The sequence below is a fragment of the Ursus maritimus genome, unplaced genomic scaffold, assembly GCF_017311325.1.
Source record: "Ursus maritimus isolate PB19 unplaced genomic scaffold, ASM1731132v1 scaffold_8, whole genome shotgun sequence".
In the NCBI taxonomy this organism is placed as follows: domain Eukaryota; kingdom Metazoa; phylum Chordata; class Mammalia; order Carnivora; family Ursidae; genus Ursus; species Ursus maritimus.
In genome coordinates this window covers 36,057,972-36,085,297 of record NW_024426996.1, presented here as the reverse complement: position 1 = coordinate 36,085,297, position 27,326 = coordinate 36,057,972, and the positions used below count along the sequence as shown (strand labels likewise).

Genomic DNA, 27,326 nt, shown 5'->3' with positions numbered 1-27,326 from the left:
CCAACAAAAACAAAACAAAACTTCTGCACAGCAAAGGAAACAATCAACAAAACTAAAAGGTAACCTACAGAATGGGAGAAGATATTGGCAAATGATATATCTGATAAAGGATTAGTACACAGAATCTATGAAAAACTTATTAAACTCAACCCCCAAAAAACAAATAATCCAGTTTAAAAATGGGCAGGAGACATGAATAGACACTTTTCCAAATACGACTTACAGATGGCTAACAGACACACGAAAAGATGCTCAACATCACTCATCATCAGGGAAATACAAATCAAAACTCCAATGAGATATCTCTTCACAATCATCAGAAATGGCTAAAATTAACAACACAGGATACAACAGATGTTGGTGAGGATGTAGGGAAAGGGAGTCCTTTTACCCTGTTGGTGGCAATGCAAACTCGTGCAATCACTCTGAAAAACAGTATGGAGGTTCTTCTAAAAGTGAAAATAGAGCTACCCTACCATCCTGCAATTGCACTACTACATACTTAACTAAAGGATGCAAAAATACTGATTCAAAGAAATATATATATCATGATGTTTATAGCAACATTATCAACCATAGCCAAATTGTGGAGAGAAACCAAAATGCCCATCAATTAATGAAGGATAAAGATGTTGTGTTACATGTATACAATGGAATATTACTAGGCCATAAAAAGAATGAAATCTTGCCATTTGCAATGACATGAATGGAGCTAGAAAGTATTATGCTAATTGAAATAAATCAGTCAGGGAAAGACAAATACCATGTGATTTCACTCATGTGTGGAATTTAAGAAACAAAACAAATGAAGGTAGTGGGGGGAAAGGGGCAAATCAAGAAACAGACTCTTAACCACAGAGAAAAAAACTCAGGGTTACTGGACAGGAGGTGCACAGGGGATGGTTAAAATAGATGACGGGGATTAAGGAGGGCACTTGTGATGAGCGCAGAATATTGTATGTTTTTGTTTTTTTAAGTAGGCTCCATGCTCAGGGTGGAACCCAATGCAAGGCTTGAACTCTGGACCCTGAGATCCAGACCTGAGCTGAGATCCAGAGTCAGACTCTTAAGCAACTGAGCCACCCAGGTACCCTGAACACTGGGTATTTTATATAATTGATGAATCTTTGAATTCCATACCTTGAAACTAATATTACACTGTATGTTAACTGGAATTTAAATAAAAATTTGGAAAAAGAAAAAAAAGAGTATGTTTATCCATGAGTGTGTTTAAACTAAATTAGTTCTTTTATAAGTTCTCTGGTATAAATAAATACTTAATAAACACTTGGAACAGCCATTATTCTCATGCGAGATAGCAAGGTTCTCTTTTTTCCCCCCCTTCCTTCCTGGGAGTTTATTTCTTGGCAGAAAAGGAGAAGCAAGGTCAGGCTCCTGAGCATTCTAGGCAAGGGGGGTAAGAGGAAGGGAGGCATAGGGAAGGGCTCCAACTGTGGCACTTAGTCCCACAGTTGTCCTGGCTAGATCCGGGTAGGGCCTGCCAGGGACAGTGCCACTGAGCCTAGGGACAGAGGTGGCGGGCCAAAGGGCCCGGAGGACTGCCCATATGGAGGGACTAAATACTGACAGGCCATACACACGACTTCAGGCTGGCAAGCCCAAATAAACAAGTAAGACTCAAGTGTTGGCTTTGTCTGGTGAGGGCTATCTGCTGGGGCTGTGGGCTCTGGTGTTGCCCGTTGGAACAAAGAAGGCAGAGGCGTGAGGACACCTGGCCTCCCAGATCAGAATGGAAGATACTTCAGTTTTGACAGTTTGGCTTACCCCAAGGCCCTGGAGCCATCCCCCCAGCCTTGGCCTAGGGAGGGGGTTGGTTAGTCCCTGGTGGGCAGGGAAGCAGGAACAGTATGTCCCACACATCTCCCCAGGCCACAGGGATTGCAATGGGGCAGGGACCAGAGGAGACCACATGCTCATGCAGACATGGGTGATTAGAGGTTCATGTCAGCCCCCACAGCACACGTTCCACATGTTAAGGCATCGTGATTAGACAGTTACCCACAGCTATGGATGAACTGACCCAGAACAGGTGAACGCAGGAGGGTGGCAGGCTCCTAAGAGGCCTCAATTGTGCACCCCACCGCACTCCAGAGGAAGAGAAAGAAGAGGATTCAAGGCAACTGCAAAGACCCACAGGAACCTAATGATTCCTATTATTCCTTTGGAAAAGCTAGGGCCTTGGGTCAGGTTAGGACGGGTGGAGGAATCTGGAGTACAGAAGGGGAGGTGGAGGCCTGTGCTGAAAGTTCCCTTTTCTTACCGCCCCCTCCCCAGTACAGGCAGAAGCAGTAAGACAAGACAATCGAGGGCCAGGGGGGATGGGTGGGGCTGGCCAGGGAGCAGACCTCTCAGCACTTTGATAAGGTGTTGGGATGCGGGTGGTGGTGGTAGGGGTGGGGCACATCAGACAGGTCCGTTCATCCCTCTGAAGGCATGTTCACCTCCCTCCAGGACTCAGTCCTTCCATTCCTTTTTGATGGTAAGTTTCCACTCCCAGGACAAGTGGTCAGTTTTGTCACCTATGAAGCAGGACTTGTAGCTGCCATGAGCCAGCATATCCTTGGGTGCCTCCTCCATGAGGGTCAGAAACTTGTACTCCTCTACCTGGGGCCCATAGCTCCCCACCAGGTCGTTGGTTTTGTCAATCTTGACACCTTCCCTGTACGTGTGCTGGTTGTACTTCCCACCAGACACAATTTCCCGGTTCACTGGAAAGAGATTTTTCTCCAGGATTCCACGCCTTACTTCAGCACAAAAGATTACTTCTTGAAGCTCTCCAGATCACCTGTCAGGTCCAGCTCCAGGGGACCCAGGGCCAGGCTACACACCAGGGTTAGGCAGGTCACAACACTGGGGACATTGGGGTCAGCAGACACTGCTACACAGCCCAACAGGGCATCTTTGTTCTTATGTAGACTCCTATCATCCTTGTCTAGCCCCCTGGATCTCCTGGATGCTCTTCTGGGCAGGGGGCTTATAGCTGTTGAGTGCTCGTCCTCCTCATTCTCGGCTGCCACCTGCTCTGCCGTGGGCTCCTGCTCTGCCCTGCTCACCTCCAGCTGAGTCTGGGACACCGGGGGCTCCACTGGCCACTCTTGTGTTCCCTTCCACATGGAATAGCAAGCAAGTTCTTCACTGAGTATACAGTTGTCTTAATTATTGTGTTAGTCTGATTTTTTTGTCTAGTGTGCTATATAACCTTTTGTCTTCGTCTGCTCAGGCTCCCATAACAAAATGCCAGAGACTGGGTGGCTTTAACAACAGAAATTTATTTTCTCACAGTTCCGAAGGCTGGAAGTCTACTATCGGGTGTCAGTTTGGTGCATTTTTAACCCTTAAATCTCATATCAATAGATGTTACTTGGAAACCACATAAACTAATTATTCTTGTTCGAGATTTAGTTAGGCATCATACAACTCTTGATGTTTCTTCGACCTCTCCAGTATAATTCAGCATAATTCATTTTAATGAACCCTTCACATATATTGTAAGAATAGAAAGTTGCTACTGACACCTTTTTAGATAAATTAAGTAAATGAGGTATAACAAAGACTGCTCTGCCCTAACTCCAGTCAGCTTCTCCACAAGAATGTGGTTGCTTCAGAGAGGAATTGTGTACAGCATGTAGGGATAATGATACATTTCTCAACAGCAGAAAAAAGCTAGCTTGCTCTTCATTCCAGGAAAATAGTATTTGAAGCAATTATGTTTAAGTAACACAATATTTAGAACTGATTAATGTTGCTTTTTTTAATGTTGATTTTTTTTAAATAGCACAGCATTTTACCAAAAATAAAAGAATTGTCATTTTGGTGTCTGAAAAATTCTCATCTAATTTTAGAGTATTGTATTCAGCAATAAATAATTATTGTTTAGATTTAAATTCTTTAAGAGATTTCAAATAGTAATCAAAGTAAATTAAAAAAAAATCTCTGGGAATATAGGACCACATTTTCTTGTCCAACCATTCATATTTAAGTTTAGTGGTTAGATGGACAAAAAAGGGAAAAGAACTCTTCTATGCTTAACATGTGAGAATACACATTGTTAATGTATACCAGATATAAAGAGAAGAAAGCAACTGTATTATAGTCTGTAATTTGGGAAATCTTTAAATATTTCCTCATACAATTTAGCTTTTATAATATTCTATTTTAATGCCTCTTTTCTAATCCCAAACAATCCCTATAGTTATAAACTCTGAAATCCATTTTAAAAAATGCTTGTTGAATATGTATGTCTATGCATAGCTGTTCTTTCTAAATTGTTAATGCCTTTCTCTTGTGTCTCTGCCTTATTTATGTATATGTAAATATGCATGTAAATACTTAAATTATTGATTTTAATAGTAGTAAATTTAACAGTACTAAATATAAAGATGTTACTTTTATTTCACATAATTTTTATAAATAGGTTTTCACTAATAGTATAATACAGAAACATATTACTCTGTTACCCACAGCCACCTATCATCATATATCTGAGTATTTCTAAGATTAAGAAAAAAAATTTCTTTCACTATATATGTATGTACATGCACATATTATTTATTTACTTCTACTAATAAAAAAATTAAAGGAAGAACTATCATGTAATTCAACAATCCCACTTCTGGGTATATACTTGAAGGAAGTGAAATCACTATCTCAAAGAGATGTCTTCACTCCCATGTTTATTGCAGTGTTTTTCACAATAGCCAAGAAATGGAAACAAGCTAAGTGCTTATCAAAGTATGAATAAAGAAAATGTGTATGTATAATATTTTTAAAACTTATATTTATTTGTTTGTTTAAGAAAGAGCACACACATGCCCTCTCACACAAGGAAGGGGAGAGGAAAAGGATCTCAAGCAGACTCCCCGCTGAGCACAAAGCTGGACAGGGGCTTGGTCTCAAGACCTGAGATCATGATCTGAGCCTAAACCAAGAACCTGATGCTTAACTGACTGAGCCAACCAGGCGCCCCATGTGTGTGTATAATATTATTCAGCCGTGAGAAAGAAGGAAAACTCTGCCATTTGTGACAACATGGAATGACCATGAAGACATTATGCTAAGTGAGATAAATCAGACAAAGACAAATACTGTATGGTATCACTTAAATGTGAAACCTAAAATATGTAAACTTGTAAAAACAGAGTAAAACGGTGGTTAGCAGGGGCTGGGAGGGGTGGAAGAGTAGGAGAGATGTTGTTTCAGGGTACAAATTGCAATATTAGATCAATAAGTCCTGGAGATCTAATGCACAGTAGTGTGAATATAGACAATAATATTGTATTACAATCATCAAACTTGCTAAGAGATTAGATCTGAATTATTCCCACTAAGACAAGAAATGATAATTATGTACCATGATAGAGGGCTAATGCTGCAATCACAATTGTATTACAATATATAAAGAAATCAGAACAATTGTTACATAATGTTTTATGTCAGATATTTCAATAAAAGGAAAAAATTGTTTTTATCCTAAAACAGAAAGGTGATAGGAAATTAATTTTCCAATTAAAAATATTTCCAGATGGTATACCTAGTTTTGAATTATTTATATTTATATGTTTATATATGTGTATGTATACCACATTATATTGTTTAATATAGATCAAACACTACTTTCAAAAATCAATGCTTTACATTTGATATTCATAAAATATTCTGAATCATGCGCATTATACAAATTTTAAAAATTTTCATTATTCTGGCTGTTGCTAGTCTAGTTTCTAACAGTTTCTTTCATGTTATTTGTATGCTTAATGTTAACAAAGAGCTGTTAAGTAGAAATACGTTCTTTTACACGTGAAAGGTAGATATTGAATAATGTTAGTAAACACCTATGCAGTAAGTTACAAAATGATATTCTGTTAGTAATCTCAAATTGAAGACAAAAGGAAAATAACTAATTGTGTGTAGTGTAGCATGGCATGTACCAATACAAAATAAAAATCCATAAAAAATGTTTGTTTTCTACTAGAGTTCAATGTATATGGGTTATTGTTACAAAGAAATCTCACCACTAAAATAAAGCAGTATTTTTTTTTAAAGTATACTGGATATTGAGTAACTGTAGTTAATACTTTAGAGAGAGTATCACTACCAATTCAGTGCAAAATGGTTATTGCCTTCAAGGTTTCAAAGAATTAATACCATCCTTAAATTCAAGAGCACAGAGTTTCAATACCATCAACTTTATCAAAGTACAGTCCAACAATGAATGACTTTTCTTGTGCTTTTGTTATGTATTTTGTTATTGAGCTGCAGGGTCAACATATTTTCTTCTGAATTATCAAAATAGAGTATAACTACATTTATAGTGAATGAGCAATCAATAATAACTCTTTTAACTGGTACAATATTCCAAAACATTTCACATCTTATATTTTTTCTGAATGCATGCAGTAACTGAATCTTTATTGAAATGAGAAACATGAAATCATCATAAAAAAAAGAAAAAAAATTAAAACCATTCTTACTTTGTGTCCAAATTCCAATACAGCGTTGCACCTTTACAGGATAGCACGCAGTCTCATACTCTACCTACCTATATCTTGTGGAAGTAGTTTGCAAATTGTATCCTGGCTGTTCCAGAGGGCCAGCTTCCCTGGGTTCCTCTTGGAAGAAAACGTTTTAAGGGAGGAACCAATGAGATGACACTGGATCGTGCAATCTCTTTTTCGTGAGCAGCTCTGCTTTCATCTATGTTAAATACCAGATTTCTGAGTAAATTTTCTATAAATTAAGTGTTCTCTGATTAAAACTTCATAAGTGATTTGGAAAAATAATGCCACGATAGTATGCTTCCAATTTTAACTTTAAAGGTGATTTTTCCCTAATAATACAGTTACTTTATAGCTTCAAAAATTCTCTTAAAATTATGGGAAATACAATGCCTTAGGTGTTGGGAAAGAACATCTAGGCATGCAGATGTATGGTCTCTCTCTCTCTCTCTCTCTCTCACACACACACACACACACACACACATGCACGTGCACACGCACACACACCTCAGCTGAAAAAAGAAGTCAAGTCCATTCACAGTGGCACAATATGAATCTTCCCTGAGAAGGTCAAGGAGTCTTTAATGTTAACGTGTTACCATTTCTGTTACATCCCTCAAAGAGGTAATATCTGTTAACTACCTCCTTTATATAAATAATTACATAATGCAAACTGACTTTTTGTCTCCATAATTCAAATCTAAACATCTCTGCTGCACAGCTTGATTTTTCTAAAATTGTATTCTTAGTATTAAAAATCTGGGTAATTCTCCTGATCGTTCATTTACTTTATTTGCACAGGCTGTTAGACATGTTCTTATACGATCAAATAATTTGTGACATAGAGGAACCAGAAAAAAAGAAATGGAAAATAAAACCTATGTCACCCTTAAGTACTAAGATGAACTGCATATTTTCTACTTTATCAAATCAATCAATTGCAAGACACATCATTAATTCATCTATCTGTAAGAAAGAAAAATAAACATTACCAATTAAAATATGGCATGCTACCTATGGTAGAACCTATTCTAATTTTAGAGATGTCATAATGTTAAATATATGTACTTAGAACAAATGTAGAAATCATTCACTTGATTTTTATAAAATCACAGGGAATGAATTTTTAGTTCTGTTTCTCAAATGGGGATAATTAGGGTGACTGAGCCTGGGTGACTCAGTCAGGTAAGTATCTGAATCTTGGTTTCAGCTCAGGTTATGGTCTCATGGTGTGTGAGATCCAGCCCCAAGTCCGGCTCTGTGCTCAGTGGGAGGCTGCTTGGATATTCTCTCCCTCTGCCCCACTTGCACGTGCACGCTCTCTTTCTCTCTCTCAAATAAATAAATCTTTAAAATAAAATAAAATGGAGGAAATTAGTACAGAACTCTAAGTAACCACCCTAAGAGCACACGACTAACATATAGCACAGTCAGAATTCAGAATCAAATTTGTCTGGCTCTATGAACCATCTTCTCCCTACAGATTTCCACTTCCTGTGAGTTCACTGCAACTTGTAATGTAATGTAAAGATGATGTCCCACTGCTGTTTCACTTCTAGAATTGCCTCTCACAGACTCTTATTTAATAGCTTATATGCCACAATCTATATAAAAAGACTCTGGTGTGACCAAACAATAGGTTTTTAATATATTCTTAAGTCATGATTACTAAGAAAAAGATACTGCTTCTCTGCTCCTAAATCTCAATTAATGTTTTTGAAATGTTCCATGTCATGATATTTATGGTAAATATAGTACTTTCTACTTAATAGCTTTAAAATGTTTTGATCACGGGGCGCCTGGGTGGCACAGTCATTAAGTGTCTGCCTTCGGGTCAGGGCGTGATCCCAGCGTTCTGGGATTGAGCCCCACATCAGGCTCCTCCACTAGGAGCCTGCTTCTTCCTCTCCCACTCCCCCTGCTTGAGTTCCCTCTCTCGCTGGCTGTCTCTGTCAAATAAATAAATAAAATCTTTAAAAAAAATTAAAAAAAAAATAAAATGTTTTGATCATTTGGACAAAGTGTCAAAGCAACCATGGGACTGAACAACCAAAGCTGTTTTAACCAATAAACCACACAAGCCAATGTAATATGACTTTGGCTTCAGTTTTCCATGTAATGAGTTTTAGTGAATTAATGAATCAGTGAATTAGTCTTTAAGTCATTGAGGCCTTATAGTCAATATCTTATACACTTAAGCAGGTAGTAAGATTAATGTATGCAAATATTTATTGAATGATTATTGTAAACTAAGAACTAATCTAACTTACATAGTTCCAGTTTTAACTGTGTAAAGGAGTTATTTGTTGAGCTCTTTATGTGTGTGTGTGTATTATATGTGTGTGCATATATATACACACTATTATTATGCTCATTTTTTAGATGAAAAAAGTAAGAGCTCAACAAATAACTCGTTTACACAGTTAAAACTGGAACACAGAATTTATACCAGTTTCACAGCCGAGGCTTTTAACCTTCCTACAATATATCTTTCCAAGAAGAAGGAGAAATGGGCTGAAACTCTAGAGACAGCACTGAATTTCAGATTACAAACTGCATCCTAGAGCTTAATCAAATCACTTTATCTGATTCGGAGTAACCTTTGTGAAAGATGTGCCTTTCTCTGATTATTCCAGTTTCACTTATAACTTAAAATGGGATTTGCTTTGCCTGTATATCTTCTTCCCTTGCCCAATCCAAATCTGTTGGTCTGAGTTTTCCTACAGACTGCATGAAATTGCTTCTTTTAGTTCTAAGGTCTCGAATCCTAACCTGCATGTAGAGTGTGGTGCTCTTTCTTTTATGCTCCCACCGCACCTTGCACATACACTTATTAGTGCATTGGTAATTAGTGATAGTCTCTGAACTTCTTTAAAGCAGAAATGGCATCTCATTCCCAATACATAAACAGAGAGCCTAGCCTGACATACACAAAGCATTTAGTAAATGAATGCTAAGTGGAAGAAAGAAGAAATGAATGAATGGACATCAATTTACTCATTTATATAAGGAATTGGGTTTAGTTGAACATAAGATTCTTCTTAGCCCTAAACCCAGTCATTTCTGCCTCTATTGATATAAGAAAGCACTTAGTACATACTTATCATTGATCTTTTTTGACCTCAATCTCCATTACCATTTTAGTTGCTTTCTTATTTGCCCAAAATGACAGAGATTATGACTGTACCAAAGCATGTGCTGCTTTTCACTAGTCAGACTCTCTTGCAAATGATTAGGCACTGTGACTGACATCTTCCCATAAAAATTTTGGGGAAAGGATTATATTACTTTCAGGCCTGACCCTTAAAACATCCTGAAGAGCCTAATGGATCTTTTCGGATCCCCAGTTACCCTGAAGTAGGGAATCATTGAGCCCTAGGGAACAACGGAGCAACAAAATGAAAGACTTCTAGCATCTGAAGTCATTGCTACATAAAAGTGACCCAGAAAGGCCACATGACTTGTGTCAGGCTGTGTAAGCAATAACTAAGTCTTTCTTACGTAAGCCAAGAGAAATTTTTTCTATTTTTTATGGAAGCTAGGATTAATTTCTCTAATTCTGAAACAAACCAATATCTTTAATTGCTAGACTAATTTGCTTCTCTCTCTCTCTTTTTATTTTGTTTGTTTTAGGCTAAAAAGAAGAAAGTATGTAGAATTGATGCATGGCATCTTCATCCAAATTTTTCCTCTCAGACTTTCTGGGTCTGAGTTATAAATCTGTATAGTCTTGGGCACAGCAGAGCCATTATCAAAGGAAGAGTAAAAACAGGAAAGTTTCAAACTGACAGTAGATCCTTTAACAATCAATCAAGGCCCAGCATATACACTAGTTATTTGTAGACATACCAAACAAGCAAAAAAATTTAGCATTTAGGATGTTTATGTCTCGACGGGTGGTATATAAATGTATACCTAAACACATTTCTTCCCCCTACCAGCAGTTTTGGTTTTGCTTTATTTTGAATAGATGATATTTGAATAGATGATATAATACTGAGAAGAGGATATAGAACACTTGGGAAGGAGGCCACACTATAAGGAAGTCACTTCTAATTTATTATCTCAAGATCAAATATTCGACAAAGCTTGGCATATATTTTACCTTCTTATAGCTTAAGGTTTAACTTCCTAAACTCTAATGAGAAACCCCTCAAAGAGAAAGAGAAAAAATGTATGGTTCATTATTATAATTCCCCAAAGAGTCTTTAAACCAGGTTACTTTAGGTGAATTATATTTTAAATCATTTGCTAAAATATTTAATGTTGACTCCTAAGCATCTAAAATATTACACTGAATTGGCTTTACAGGATGTTTCTTTCAACTATTCCTTTCAGATAGGATTATGACAAAAGAAGAAAGTCATGCTATACTTATTTAATTCTTTAGCAAATAATCTCAGTAAGTAGTAATATTAACTTCTAATACCTGATCTCAAATTTCTTTATTCCCTAATTGCCTCCCAACATTTCACAGGCCTCTTGATTTGTCTGTTAAAATGTGTAGAGATGGAAAAGAATGAAAAACAAAACAAAACAAAACAAACAAAAAACAAAGTGAGAGGAAGGAAGGGAGAAAAGGAAGGATGGACATATGGAGAAAAAACCTATCATTTTTGCGCCTTGTGTACAGAAGAGGTTTGGGAACCCATTTTCTACTCAGAAAAAGCAAATGAGAGAGGAAAACCCACAGGTTTAATACAGTGGTTAAATGTGAAAATATGCAAAATCTTGGAAGAAATTCAAAACAATAGAGAGCTGGACATACACTGTGTAGTGGACATTTTACCTTGGCCCTAGAGATCACTGCATGAACATGAACTGATTCAGTTACACATTTAAAACATTAAATTCAGAAAAGGGATAATACGTGAAACAGCTCAAAAAGAAAAAAAAAAAAAACTTTAATATTACCCTAAATAAGAATGAAAAAACCATTCAGAAAAGGGATAATACGTGAAACAGCTCAAAAAGAAAAAAAAAAAAAACTTTAATATTACCCTAAATAAGAATGAAAAAACCCAAAAGCAATACTATTTAAATTTGTGTTTATTACTTTTGTTTAAAAATTTGTGAACATTGATCATATTGTTCAGAGATCTTTGGAAACTATGAAAAATTAGATTAATAAACATTGAAAACAATTACTGGTTGTGAAATGCCTGTCTCAAAGAAGCCATTTAAGTAACTTCCCTAATTATCAAGACCTTCTTCTAATGGATAGTAGACACAAAAGTCTGTGCTTAAATACTCCATTTTTTTTCAAATCACTTTTAGTGGCATTTACTTATACTTTAAAAAAATCTGATTATCATTACTTGAGTCCATACAAATCTACTAATTAGTGATAGAATTTGGACTGATGCACAGTTCTGAATCCCAATCTCGGCACCATCATTGCTCTTCTCACTCTACTGCTCTGACCCTTGGGATATACACCTTTCCTTTATTTCTCAATTTAATATTAAACAGAAACAAGCAGTCTTTTGGGTTTCCTAACATCTATCTAAAAGACACTTTTAAAAAATCCTGCTGTGGATTGCCTGGGTGGCTCAGTCAGTTAGGCGTCTGCCTTCCGCTCAGGTCGTGATCCCAGGGTCCTAGGAATCAGCCCCATGTCTCCCTCACCCTCAGCCTCTCCCTCTGCTTGTGCTCTCTCTCTGTTCTCTCTCTCAAATGAATGAATAAATAAAAATTAAATCCCATTGTGGGGGTGCCTGGGTGGCCCAGTTGATTGAGTGTCCGTCTCCTGGTTTTGGCTCAGGTCTGATCTCAGGGTCATGAAATTGAGCCAGCATCTGCACTCAATGCAGAGTCTCTTTAAGACTCTCTCCCTCTGCCCCTCCCTGCCACGTGCTCTCTCTCTCTCTCTCTCAAATAAATAAATCTTTTAAAAAATACTTTTATGGGCTGAATTGTGCCTCCTCAACGTTCATGTGTTGAATGAAAGCCTAACATTTATTACTTCAGAATGTAACCGTATTTGGAAATTCAGTCTTTACAGACATGATTACATTAAAATTAAGTTGTGTTTTGCTTTGTTTTTACAGTGGGCCCCAATCCGATATGACTGGTATCTGTATAAGAAGAAGAAATTCAGGCACACACACAGAGACACTAGACACACATGCACACAGAGATGACCATGTAAAGACACAGCAAGAAGGTGGCCATCTGCAAGCCAAGAAGGGAAGAAGAAGAAACCAACCAGAAGACTCCAACTCTGCCAATCCCCTCATCTTGGACCTCCAGCCTCCAGAACTGTGAAAAAATAAATCTTTGTTTTTTAAGCCTCCCAGGCTGTGGTGTTTTGTTATGGGAACCCAGGCAGGCTAATACAGATCCAAAGATTTCTGTTCGAATATTCACCAACTATTGTGGAGAAAATGTTACACGATTTTACCTCACTTGCCTGCAAGGACTGATGTGAACATTTACGAGATAATGATTATTAAAAAATTAGGGAACATTTATGAGATAATGATTATTTAAAAACCAGGGATTAATATTAAAATCATACTAATAGCTATCAACATGTTCAAAATCTAATTGATCCATTACATAGTTTTCAAAGTCACAGAGTATAGATTAGAACGCTGTTTAAAGACATTTACTGCTGTCCTCACCTTCACAGAAGTGCGCTTTCCTGCCATTATGCTGGGTTGGCCACATGGCTTGCTTTAGCCACTGAGATACTAACAAATGGGATGCAAATTAAGGTTTGAACTATGCTTGTGCAGTAGGGCATTTGTGAGTCTGTCTTGGCCCTGGGAGGAGTTTTCCTTTCAACTTGGGCCTCAGAATTTCCTCACATAGAGCAGACTTGAGGCCAATGCATACAGAGGAGCCAAAGCCCGTTGCCTCCCAGCATAAAGCTGGGCTCCCAGGTAAGTGTAGCCAAGGTGACCCGATGCACAGGTGAGCTGCTGGTGTGTGAGAGAGAACAAATGACAGCTATCTTAAGTCATGCGGTTTTGAGGAGTTCTGCCATGTAGCATTATTGAGCCATAACTGACTGATGTGGAAAGCATGACTGTAATAAAAAAAATAAATAAATAAAGCAAGTTGATTACAATGTAGGTAGAACTTTTCAATAATTTTCGATAAAGTATTTGGGAAATCAGTATTCTTGTTGAAAATTTAAAATATTATTATATATTTTCAATGCCAGAAATAGAAACTAATGCTAAAAATACTACATCTTTTGGGCATTTATTATGTTCTAGGCACAGTGATAGTAACCTCTGAATTATTTTATTTCATCTCAATGACACCAATATAAATATAATGATTATCATATTTTACAGATATTCAGTGATTTTTCACAGGATCAGGCTGCTAGTATGTTGGAGAATTGGAATTTAAACCCGGGCAATCAGTTTCTAATGCCTGGCTCTTACTTTTTTTTTTTTCAGCCCTGGTAAAACAAGCCCTCAAAAAATTGACTGAAGACTCAGAGTTGTTCCTTTCCATGGAAATCTTTAGTGAAAGGTGAAAGATTTATACAATTCGAAGAAAAAACAGAGCATATTGGGTTCTTAATTTTTATAGCATATCCAGATATCACAGATTCTCTATTATTTGAAGGTGATTTTATCAATTTAATTGCCACTCTAATATATAATATTTTGTATACAAAGATGTCTTCTGCACACTATATGTACTAAAGATCATGTTTTCAATATATACCCTACCATATGTGAAGAATCTCATCTATTAAAAAAAACTCTTTCATTTTATGTGTAAGTATAATATATATATACATATGTATATTAATTTATGCCTAAATAAGTGTGTATATATGCATGTGTGGATGGATAGATGATAGGTAGATAGACAGATAGACATTTTTAGATTCTTATCATTAAACATGATTTCTTGCATTTTGACATAATAGGAAACAGAACTAATGGGGAATTGCCAGGCTTCACAACTATGCTCAAGCCAACTGGCCTAGCCAGAGCATTGCTTTAATGCTAATATCAAGCAGATGGAAACTGAATAAAAATATCACTTCTCTGTAGTCTTGTACATATCTCATAGGTGGCCTATTCAAGAGTTATTACTGGACAAAGAAAGATGTGTGGCATTCATGTTAATGGAAATTATCAGAGAACTGAAGTTACTTTCAGAAAAAAATGGATGATTAAAGAATTTTCATAACATTTGAGAATGTTTTGTAGCTAGGTCTAAGAGAATCCAGAATCCTCTCAGGTCATTAGAAAGCATTCAGAGGAGCTCTAAAATATAATGGTCCTTTTGTACTAGTCCTCTATAAATTCTCCCCAATGCCTATCCCTACCCCCCGCCACCTCCAAACGTCCAGATCCAGGTAAACAAAATACAGTTTCTAGTGAATCGGAACGGTGTACCAAGACACACAAAGAGACCTTAAAATATGAACATGAGGAAGAAGTTCCTATACAGAATGCTAACCAAACATTAGCCAATTACAACACACGCCTGAAATTAAAGTCGATGCTAAAAGCAGCCAAATCAAATTAGTTTATCCTAACAGCCCAGACTTGTACATTCAAAGTGAAAGAACTTCGTTTATTCTTATTGATCAGTAGTGTTCACGAGAATCTGAAATCAAATATTGGCTTGGCCTGAATATAAATGCCCTATCTAGTTGAATGATTTGAATGTTTCTCATTTCCCTCTATCATTTAGCTTGCATTATACAAATTCATGTTATTCTCTATGATATTGCTCAAAAGTATATAATTTTTTTTACAGTTTTATTTTTCCAGCTATGGAACATTAGGGCCTCTCAGCAGCTATTGATTTACAGAAATATTTGGATAGACTAGATGGTTTCAGGCTGTTCCATACCTCCTTATGAAACATGGCCTAGCATCTCTTTGAATTAAATGATTTTAGCCATGGTTACTTGACTTCTAGTTAAAGATATTCCATATAAATACCAGGCCTAGTCATTTACTCTAATATTGGTCAGCTGGCTGTTTTCCCAGATCATTTAGAATTCTTACACTATTAAATTTAAAAGACTATTGATTTTAAACTTCTATAGATCAGGTGACTTTTCACCTCTGTGACTCTAAAACAGTGTCAATACACATAGTGAGTATATTACCAAAGAACTGCTATGCCTAAAAATAATCTGTAACATTAAATAGGATTAATTGATATGACAATTGGTAAGGTTTTCTATTTGATTTTAATGGAGTAAATACCAAATGCTTTATATGGTATTTTAATTGTGCAGTTATTACAACATTACTGAACAATCTACCCTTTTAGTTTCCCGTTTGACTCTCTTGAAATAATTACATATTAAACCACTCAACACTATACATTTAGGATTATGCAAAAGAAAAAAGATGCAACATTCATCCTTATTTCATATATAAAGGAAATAATGTACTACTCAGGTACTTGGAATTTCTCCAAAACATACAGCTCATCATTAGAGTCATAAATAGTTAAAATATATCTAAAAGGTGCATTTTCTGCTGATCATCGAACACTCTCTCAAGCTAGCAGAAACTGCCTTTGTGGATCTTGAGTCAACAGCTCTAGCTGTGTGTCACAGAGTTCTGAAGGCCATTCTTCCCCTCTTTTCAGGTGAACTCTAGCACGTCCGTGCATATTCATAGGCTGTAGGCTGTAATGCACTTCTTATTCACTATACCATTTTTGGTCTCTGGGATTTTTTTTTTTAATACATAAAAGGAACAGCATGACCCTATCTTAAAAATTGAAATATTCACTGATCTATGGTTATTCCTGTAATATCACAAGTGTTGGTGAATAATTCAAATTAAATAGTTTCCTATATATTCCATTTTAAAGGGACTTCATTTACTTTCTTTCAATGGTTTCCTCCTGTGCTGTTCTCACCCTGCATTATTCATATGCAACCTCACAAATTGCCTTGAGTTTGAGCAGTGCTGATATAAATCATAAGGCTATTTTCTCTGGAGGACTTCAGCCTTAAGCTCTACAACTTGTTTTAAAATGAAAACTGTGTTCAATTAAGGTGATTTGTTTGCTTCAAAAAATTAACTATCTTATATTGCCATTTGCAAGGAGAGAAGACTGAAGTTACATTCCTGGGTGCTGAATAATTTTAGAAGTAATTTACTTTCTCTCTCTGGCTGTATCTTTGCATCTAGTTTATCCTGTCCATTTATTTGTGGCTAGGTCGTATTCTTCAGGATATATAGCTATCAAAAATTCCTTTCCCAACTGTGTTGCATTTTGACTTTTGACTAGTTCCTTTGTAAACAAACTAAAATAATGTGTTCTTCTCTGCTTTCAGGTCCTTCACTGAAGGAGAGAAATAGAGAGAGAGAGGAAATGAATGGAAATGCAAGCAAACTGAGAAATTAGATTCAGTGTGGAGTACTGCTATAAAAACAGTATTTTAAGAGCGACATCACTGAAAATGGTGAGTATGGAATCCCGCCCACCCCTCCCCAGAAGTAACTAAGAAGATGAAGGCAACCTATGGAGTGGGAGAAAATATTTGCAACTCACGTATCTGATAAAGTGTTAAATCCAAACATATAGAAAACTCATTCAACTTGATAGCAAAAAAAAAAAAAATCTGACTGAAAAATGGGTAGAGGACCTGAATACACGTTTTTCCAAAAAAGACATACAGCGGCCAGGATGATGGATAAAAAAAATATTCAATATTACTAATCATCAGGGAAATGGAAGTCAAAATCACAATGAGATATCATTTAACACCTGTTAGAATGGTTATCATCCAAAAGACAAAAGCTATCAAGTATTGGCAAGGATGTAAAGAAAAGGGAACCCTTGAGCACCCTTGATGAGGATGTAATTGGTTCAGTCCCCATGTGAAACAGAACGGAGATTCCTCAAAAAACTAAAAATCGGCAGCTACACTTCCAGCGCAAACTGTTAAAACTAGAGAAAGCAACAAGGACCTTATTGTCAAAGAACTGTGTTTATGGGTCTCCATACATCTGGTACCTTTCTCAATGACCAGTACAAAACACTTATTTCACCTAACTTAAAGCATTCTCAGGGCTGGGATGACTTCCTAAGTGGCTTTTGCCAGAAGCATTTAAACTAACAGATGGTTACAGCAGTCTGGGGCAAGGAATAAATTTGAAATAAGCTTGGGTTACACTTGAGATTCAATCTTAACTAATGGGCCAAAGAAGAAATCACAGGGGATATTAGGAAATACATTAAGACAAATAAAAACAAAAATACAACACACCAAAACTTTTGGGATGCAGTGAAGGCAGTGCTCATTTGGAAATGTAGAGCTATAAACATTTATGGGGGGGGGGAAGAAAAAGGAAAAAAGATTTCAAACCAATAACCTAACTGTATACTTTAAGGAACTAGAAAAAGAAAAGCAAGGTAAATCCAAAGCTAGCAAAAGAATGAAGTCTGACCCCTACCTCATACCACATATAAAAATTATTAAAAATAGATGCAAGACATGAATGTGAGAACTAAAACTATAAAACCTTTAGAAGAAAATATAGAAGTATATCTTCATGACCTAGGATTTAGTAAAATATTCTTATGAGACCAAAAGCACAAGCAGAAAAAGAAAAAATAAAAATTAGACTTGATAAAAATTGAAAACAAAACTGCTCTTCAAATGACACTATTAAAAAAGTGAAAAAACAACCCAAAGAATGGGAGAAAATGATAGCAAATCATAAAGCTAATAAAGGTCTAATACCCAAAATATATGGAGAACTCTTACAACTCAATAACAAAAACAAATGTCCAATATGGTAAATGACTTGAATACACAGTACCCCAAAGAAGATACACGCATTGCCAATAAGCACATGAAAGATATTCATTATGGAATATGCAAATTATGGAAAAGCAAATCAAAACCTCAATGAGATACCATATCACAGTGGCTGGGATGGCTATATATATGTTTTTTAAAGAACATAAGTATTGGTCATGATGTGGGGAAATCGGAACTCTTGTACCTTGCTGCTGGGGAAGTAAAATGGTATAGCCACTCTGGAAAACAGTTTGGCAGTTTTTAAAAAAAGTTAAACATATAATTACCATATGACACAACAGTACCACTCCTAAGTTTACATTCAAGGAATTGAAAAGAAATATTCAAATACATATACACAAATGTTTACAGCAGCACTATTTACAATAGCCAAAAAGTGGAAACAACCCAAATGTCATCAACAGATGAATGGATAAATGAAATGTTGTAAATCCATACAATGGAATATTATTCAGCCATAAAATGGAGTGCACTACAGGTTCATGCTACAATGTCAATGAACCTTGAAAACATTAAAGTTGGTAAAAGAAATTAGACCTAAAAGTTCATCCACATATTATACAGTTTCATTTATATTAAATATCCACAATAGGTAAATTGATAGAGATAGGAAGCTGACTAGTGGTTACCAGTGGCTGGGGCGTAGGATGGGGAAGAAGGAGGAATGGTAAGTGACTGCTTAATGGGTGTGGGGTTTCTTTGTGGGGTGATAAAAATATCCTGGAACTATAAAGGTAGTAGTTGCAAACATATGAATGTATCAAACAACTCTGAATTATGCACTTTAACATGCTTAATGGTTAACTTTATGTTGTATTAATTTTACTCAATGAAAGGTAAATAAATAAAAGTAGCATTTTATCAATACAAAGTTAAACATTGGTCCAAGAAAGTCCAGGATTAGTTCATCTTTAGACTGGTTTCTGTGGGGAGTTAGGAGCTAAGAACCCTCAGTGTTCTCTGGAGGTTTCCTCTAACAGAGAAAACTTAACCAGTCGGAGACTAAATCTTTCCTTTTGTGGGAGTCCTTAGGCACCTTGTCACCTGAGTTTGTTTCCATATCTAACACCTTACCCAATTCTCTGACCAAGGAGACTGCACCTCATAGAGAACTCATTCTATCTAATTTGAGGGCAAAATAGCTACGTGGAATTCTTTTGCACATGAGATTTATTTATTTCCCCATTTAATTACTCAAGCATTTATATCAGTATGGATTCATGGATATTTATTTTAAACTATAGGTTATAATCTAATACTACCTTATTTTGTTGCTCAAATTGTCCTGGCTTTGGCACTGAGGCTCTTTCCATTGCCTTTTGTTTCCCTTTGATGTACTCACATCAACATAGAGTTATTTTATGAATATCATCTTGCTTTCTGATCCTATAAGATACTCTGGGCTCATCTTGTGTATTTTCTGCTTTAGTTTTAAAATCAGTCATTTTCCCAAAGAATTCCGCTCCCTTTCATTGGAGGATGTTATTAGAAACCAAGTTCTGGGCTCTAGGTGTGTTTGTTGCTGCTATCGTGTTGTTGCTTCCAGGCCCTTTCCAGTGACAGAACAAGGAAATGTATATACTACCCTGGTGACACGCACACATATATAAATACTTCTATATATAACTATCTGTATCTATATTAAATTAAATGCGGTTTCCTCCTTCTGATACTTCCAATTCTATTCCATTACCTCATGGGCCATTCTAGCCTCCTCTCATTTCTTCTCTGTAAACTCCCACTTCAGCAGTGAGAAACCTGACCTCGTCATCTCACATGTACCCAGCACATGTGAATAGCGGCATCGAGACCAATACATCATGAGAAATAGCTTAATCAACTAGAGACTTAAAAACTTCACTCATTTCTAAAGTTATCTATTTTAGTACTTCTTTCCCCACCCTCTTCAAGGTGGCTGAACATTTAAAACAGATTGTTGCCCTTTCTTCATTCCAAACAAGGTTACCCCCAATCCTAATTTATTTTTTAAATTCACATACATTAAGATTCACTCTTCATGCTCTAAAATTCTTTTGACAAATAGAATGTCATTTATTGACTATTGCAGTATCATTCAGCATAATTTTATTTCCTTAAAAGATCTCCTGTGCTTCAAGTATTTAACCCTTACCTATTATTTCCACTAGCAACCGCTACTCTGTTTACCATCTCTGTAGTTTTGTCATTATTAGAATGTCATATAAATGGGATCAAACAGTAAATATTCTTTTCAGACTGGTTTATTTATAAATATACATTTAAGATGCATCTATGTCTTCTGTAGCTCAACAGCTCATTTATATTTATTAAAGAATAATATTCCACAGTACAGATATATCACAGATGTTTTTATCCATTCACTTATTGAAGGGCTTATTGGTTGCTTCCAATTTGGGGTAACTATGAATAAAGCTGTTAATGACATTCTTGTGAAGATTTTCAAGTGTACCTACATTTTCAAATGATTTAAATATACAGGAGAATAATTACTTAATGTGGTAAAACTGTGCTCAGCATTGTAATAAACTGTTAATGTCTTTCAAAGTGGTTTAACCATTTAGAATAACTACCATCAATGAATAAAAGTTTCTGTTACTCTGCATTCTCACCAGCAATTGGTATTATCAGTTTGTTCAACATTAGCCCTTTTATTAGTATGTCATGTTGTTTTAATTTGCAACTCTCTAATTATAAATAATGTTGGTTATCTTTTCATATGCTTATTTTCTATTTCTATATCTTCTCTAGTGATATGTCTGTAAAGATTTATTAATCCATTGTTTTAAATTGTGCTGTTTTGTATTGTTGAGTAAAAAGAGTTCTTTGTATATTGTGAATATAAGTATTAACCATGTGCTTTTCAAATACTTTCTCCCATTCTATGGCTTATCTTTAACCTCTCTAAACCATTTGAGAAGACAAATCTGTTGTTTAAGCCACCCAGTTTGTGGTATTTTTTTATGGTAGCCCAAGCAAACTAGTACAATACTCAATACTCACTTAAAACTAAAGAAGAGAGAGAAACAAGAAAACAAAAATGGTCTCTATATACCAAATAAAGACAGCCTGTCCCAGTGGGTAAAATATATATTTAAAAGTTATAGACTCAGAATAAAAGAAAGAAATAATGGAAGATATATCATGCTAACATTAATCAAAAATAACTTAGAGTAAGTTATATTAGTTTCAAACAAAGCAGACTTCAGAAAAAGGAAAATTTTCAGGGATAAATAGGGGCTTTATAAAATGATAAAGACACCAATTCTCTAACAAGTATGACAATCCTAAATGTGTATGGACCTAACAACAGTGTCAAAATCTATCACATGAAACTGACAGAACTTCAAGGAGAAATATATGAATCCATTATTGTAAACAAAATTTCAACACCCTTCTTTTGGTAATTGATAGATCAAGTAGGAAGAATATCAATAAGGACAAAGTTATCAATCACCATGACCTATTTATTCCACATTTCTTCCCAAAGTTTTGTCTTCCTTTTTAAAATATACATTTTAATGTATCAGAAGACTTATGTACCCTCATTTCATTAATATATTACTTATTTGTACTTCCAGATCGTTTATTAAGCTTGCAAGATGATTTATAATTTCTGAAGCCATTCTTCACAGAGCTCCTTGACATCCTCTTCTAATTTCATTTTATTGCTAAGTCTCGTATTTCTAATTTTATTATTTTTGTATATTTTACAAGAAGGTATATCTGTTCAATTTAGTTTTGAAAGAATACACTGAAAATGCATTATAGTAAAACATGCAAGTTAGAAATTTTATAATTCTGTCTTCATTCTTAAAGTTTGATTGGCTCTACATTCTAGGTTCAAAATCACTCAACAGAACTTGACAAACATTGTTTTGTGGTCCTCTAGCATCTACTGTTGATAGTATTTGAGTCATATGAGCTTCCCTTTTATCTTTATTGATTTTTAAGATTTTCTTTTGATTTTTATAACATTAGGGTTTAGTTGAATATGAGTTTTTAGGACATTCATTGCTTAGTATTTCACAGAGCTTTTTGAAGCAAAAAAGCAAAGACTTTATTCAAACCGCAGGATTTTTTAAAAATTATTTTTTATTATTAAATAAATAATATTTATTATTATTTTATCCTACTTACCATGATCTTGATTCAGTCCTCTTTGAACTCCTATTACATGTATATTGGACCTTGTTCTTTTTTTTTTTTTTTTAAGATTTTATTTATTTATTCGACAGAGATAGAGACAGCCAGCAAAAGAGGGAACACAAGCAGGGGGAGTGGGAGAGGAAGAAGCAGGCTCATAGCGGAGAAGCCTGATGTGGGGCTCGATCCCATAATGCGGGGATCACACCCTGAGCTGAAGGCAGACGCCCAACCGCTGTGCCACCCAGGCGCCTCCCTTGTTCTTCTTATCTGTACGTGTGTCAAAGGATGAGAGTTTGGAGTGTTTGTTTTCCTCTACAGTTGTGCAGATTTGTTTCCTCACTAGATATCTTTCCTGCATTTGCCTACTCTAAAAAGCAGCAGAACATGTCAACCTGCAGTCTTCTCTCTAAAGAGGCAGTGAGATGGGGTAGGCTATCATAGCTGTGAAGGTAGTTATTCCAGCGTGAAGCTGAGTCTTCAATTTTTTCTCCTAATCTCCCCTTTTTCCTCTCCATTTTCTTCTTCTTTCCACTTTTTTCTTAGTATTTTCCTTGCTTTCACCATTATTTTTAGAGAGAACTATTAAACATGTGCTCCAGTGCCCACCTTGAATCAGAGGTCTTTAAGCAGTACATTCTGTGCCATTATGAAAGAATTTAAGGTATTTTGCATATCCACTTCACATTTTTGTTGAAGTTCTCTTAGGCCAATCCCTAAGAATGAATTAATGTGTTCTATTATAGTATCTATGAACATGCCTGATAATGAAAATATAAAACCAGCAATTGTGCTGTACATAATATAAAAGGTCTCATAATTTTAGTACCATAATGTGCCAACCATATCTTTTAGGGTAATGGTTGTTTTTGCCAATTATGGTTATATGTCTTACTTTTGATGATTCACTAAGATTAGCCTATATGATCTCTATATCATACCATAAAGATCAACATATATTTTATCTGGTGTAATTCATGAAAAAAGTCACAGGGAATAGTACTTTTATTTTGCAGAAGGCAAGAATGAAGACTGGTCTACCAAACATCAATCCAAAATTCATGTCCTACCAGTAGAGCACTCCATTGTCCCTTTATATTTGAGTCATTACGATGAAGCCAAAATACATTAAGACCACTGGTGGGAAGGGTTAATTGGCCAATCAAAATACATTAAGACCACTGGTGGGAAGGGTTAATTGGCCAATCTACATTAAGACCACTGGTGGGAAGGGTTAATTGGCCAATCTACATTAAGACCACTGGTGGGAAGGGTTAATTGGCCAATCTAAATTGGCCAAACTATTATAGTTTTTTATCTTTTTTTAAATGACTAAATGAAAAAATCCTATGCCTCCTCCCTCCCCCCAGGTCCTAATACCCTTCTTTCTAAATGGTGGAAGTGGGGTTGAATAAAATAATTAGAAGGCAAAAACAAGATATGAGTTTCACCAGTTTTTAACACCATGTTTTCAAGTGTTGAGTTAAAGAATGGTTGAATGAAAAATGAATTAATAAAATTAGGAGTAAATACACAATTATACAATCTGAAGACATGGCAGCAGTCCCAGTCTTCAGGAAGACATAGAAGTAAAAATCATGTGCTTGTATAAACAAACAACTGTCATTAAAACATTCCAACAATGAAAGACAATTACCCCAAATTAAGGTTTTGTAGGTTATGTCTGTAACTCTGTGAGAGTGTAAAAGGACATTTTATGATTATAACAGCCCTTGCCTAACTGATACAAAAATAACTAATGTTATATTTTATCACACCTGGGTGAGCAGTTGAATCTGATAATAAGACTAAACTCTGAGCTAACAGTGTATCATACTATTACTGGACATGTCTGGAAACATTTTCCTGATCAATAAATAGTGGAATTTGTTTTAATCAAATGAACACAGACCTGTGCACCCATTTTATCCTATCTGAATAGAGTTTCCAATCCTTAGTTAGAATTACAAACTTGACTATTATATTCCTTTCTAGTACTAAAAAAAAGAAAAAAAATCCTGCCTTTTTCTATCAATAAACTCTTAGTGAATTGCTTCACTAGAGCTGGGTTATTAAACTTTGTATTTTAACTTGTGCTTTCTTTTTATTCTTTGACATCAGAAGTGATGGAAATAATTGAGTGCATCTAACTTACTTGATATAAGCCACATTTTTAACTCCACTGTTCTATTTGTTTTTTAAGACTTTGGATAGTAAGTCAGGTACTTGAAATTTTTTTAGCATTGAAATAAATATATTTTCAAAGTTGTGACTTATGCTTTGGTCAGTTTTTACTCTATTTTTGTGTATGTACAATGATAGCTCATCACAGTGGATTGGTGTTAAATTCAAAATAGGACACCAAGGCCTTTGACTGATTACTGAGGAATGAGTAGAATATAACATAGTTTATGATCTATTGAAGCTAAACTGACACCTTTTGAATCTTAGTTCTGTCACCTTTTATATAAGTAGGCGAGTTATTTAAACTGTTTCAGTCAACAGATATAGCTCTTATAGGAATTAAATAGGTTAATAGATGTTAAACACTAATAATCATGCTGGGCACATAGTAAGCACTTAACAAAAGAGCTAGCTGTTGTTATTATCCTCTTGTAATAATGTAGCTTAATATATTCCCCAATGCTTATCACCCTGCCTATTGGATAAGATCAGCCTCTTTTCATGAACTATAAAAGTTCAAGAGCAATGAGAAATGTAGATAGGGCATAGTGCTTGGCACATCCTTAAGCATGCAGAAAATATTTGAGGAAGCAAATAAAGTAAGATCAACCTGAAGAAGTTTTCAACTGTTCAGAGTTAGAATAATCTCAGATGATGGAAATGTGATGCTCCTTTCTAAGACCGAGGTCCTAAAGTGCATCTCAAAGAGTACTGTGTTCACAAATCCATTGCCAGCTACTTTCTGTTACAAGGTGACTGATGGTAGTATTAGGTTGTGATATCATGGATGACATAATTTACTTTAGGCAATAACTACTTGGAGCATGGAAAAATGAACACCCAAGGAATATACCATATTATGCCTCCTACCATTATATAAGGAAATATAACTTTAGTATAACTAAAATAGAAAGTAACAAATTCTCTTTCAAATTTTATAAACTCCCTAATATGAAGCAGGGCAAAGAATCAAATCAAAATAAATATAAATTATGTACTAAATATATATTATTTTGTAGTTATTTTTGTAGATTTTAGTAAGGTTAGAATCTCTATTGTAACTTCTATTTTAGAACAAAAGTAATAAAAATTCCATTGCTGAAATGTTGAAACAACTCTACTACTGCATGGGAAAGCTGTGTCCTAAGCAAGGTACCCAAAATATACATGCTCCTGTGCTTTCTTGTCTTCATAACTGGCCCTTCTCTATTTAAAAGTAAGCTATCCTTTCTGGAATTCCCTTTCTGTTTTGGATCAACCACTTTTCTAAACTAATCTCCTCTTTCGTCTCCTCCTTTTCTAGTGGTGGCATATGATGATTACATGTCTGCCCCAGCTGTTTCTCATTTAGTGACTCTGGTTGTCTTTGGGAAATGACTTGGCAACTTTACTCTTTTGTTTAAATGGAGGCAGAATGTTTTACTATGTAATCACTATATGTTAAACAAAGTTCCCTCATCCTACATTATGTGGATAAGACAAACACATGTTTTCACAGTTGGATAATAAGAGAGAAGAAAGCATTACAATTTAAAACTCTATGTTTATTCTGTGAAAGAAGAGAATAGGTTTTATGATTCATCAAAAAAAAAAAATACACCTAGTGGAAATGAACAGAAGATTTTTCCTTCTATAAATATATTTAGAGTAGTTTTCCTACCTTGACTCTAATAAATACCAAATATCAAATTTTTAAAAAAGTGCTCCAATGATATATATTTTCTCTCTTTTTAAAAAATATCAATCTATTCTAGTGTCCTTAAATAAAATGGAATTAGGTTTTATTTAATGAAGGAGTTGAGGCATTCTCCGTATTTATCCCTAAAATTCCTGTTAGACTGTAGAACTAGCATATGTTTTGTAAGAATATTTAAGCTCTTGATCCACTTAAATGTCACATAGATTACTGATTTCAGGGTTTTGATTTTCAACCATAAATTGAAATGCTACCTTTTTTCTTCTACCTACATCTTCTGTGTGTCCTGATTTTTCACGGTTTCTTTCCTTTTGGGCACATTACTGCGAACCACATACAAACCGCTTGCACCACTCCCTTTATCCTATACAGCTCCAGAGAATATTTAACATGTAAATGCTTTACTAAAAGCACTATAGAGAAAGGATTGGGTGGAATTGCGTCTAGTAAGTAGGACTCGTCTGAGAAATAATATCTTTCTTTTCCATTTTTATTCCTATACTCAGGGAGTGTATCTTATAAGAGAGGCTGAGAAAAAGTATATATATATATGTATATACATATATATATACACATATATGTATATACATATATATATACACATATATATATACATATATATATACATATATATATATACATATATATATATATATACATATATATATATATGGTCTGCTTTTCTCCCTCTACCCCTCCTTGCAGGCACACACTCTAGCTCTCTCTTGCTTAAATAAATAAATAAATACATAAATAAATAAATAAATCTGTAAATCTGTAAATAATTAAGTGAATACATACATACATATAAACATACCAAGACTCTGATGCCCAGCTTGGATTTGAATCCCCATTTCACCAATTTTTATGTACTTGAAAAAAATAACTTTTCTTCTTGTACTTTCATGCTTACCTTTTGTACCTTAGTTTTCTGATACGTAAAAGGGAATAATAATAGCCACTCAAATGTACAGTGTCTTCTAGGGTTGTCATGAAGCCAGTGAGATAA

The 27,326-nt window shown here is 35.2% G+C and overlaps 1 non-coding gene and 1 pseudogene across 1 annotated transcript; both read right to left on the bottom strand.

The window, feature by feature from the left end:
- Positions 1-2,374: 2,374 nt before the first annotated feature.
- LOC103672824 lies at positions 2,375-3,134 on the bottom strand (annotated as a pseudogene).
- Positions 3,135-13,928: 10,794 nt separating this feature from the next.
- Positions 13,929-14,044, bottom strand: LOC121101594. Its single transcript, XR_005833579.1, has one exon. It is a non-coding gene; the product is annotated as a U5 spliceosomal RNA (small nuclear RNA).
- Between the last annotated feature and the right edge of the window lie 13,282 nt (positions 14,045-27,326).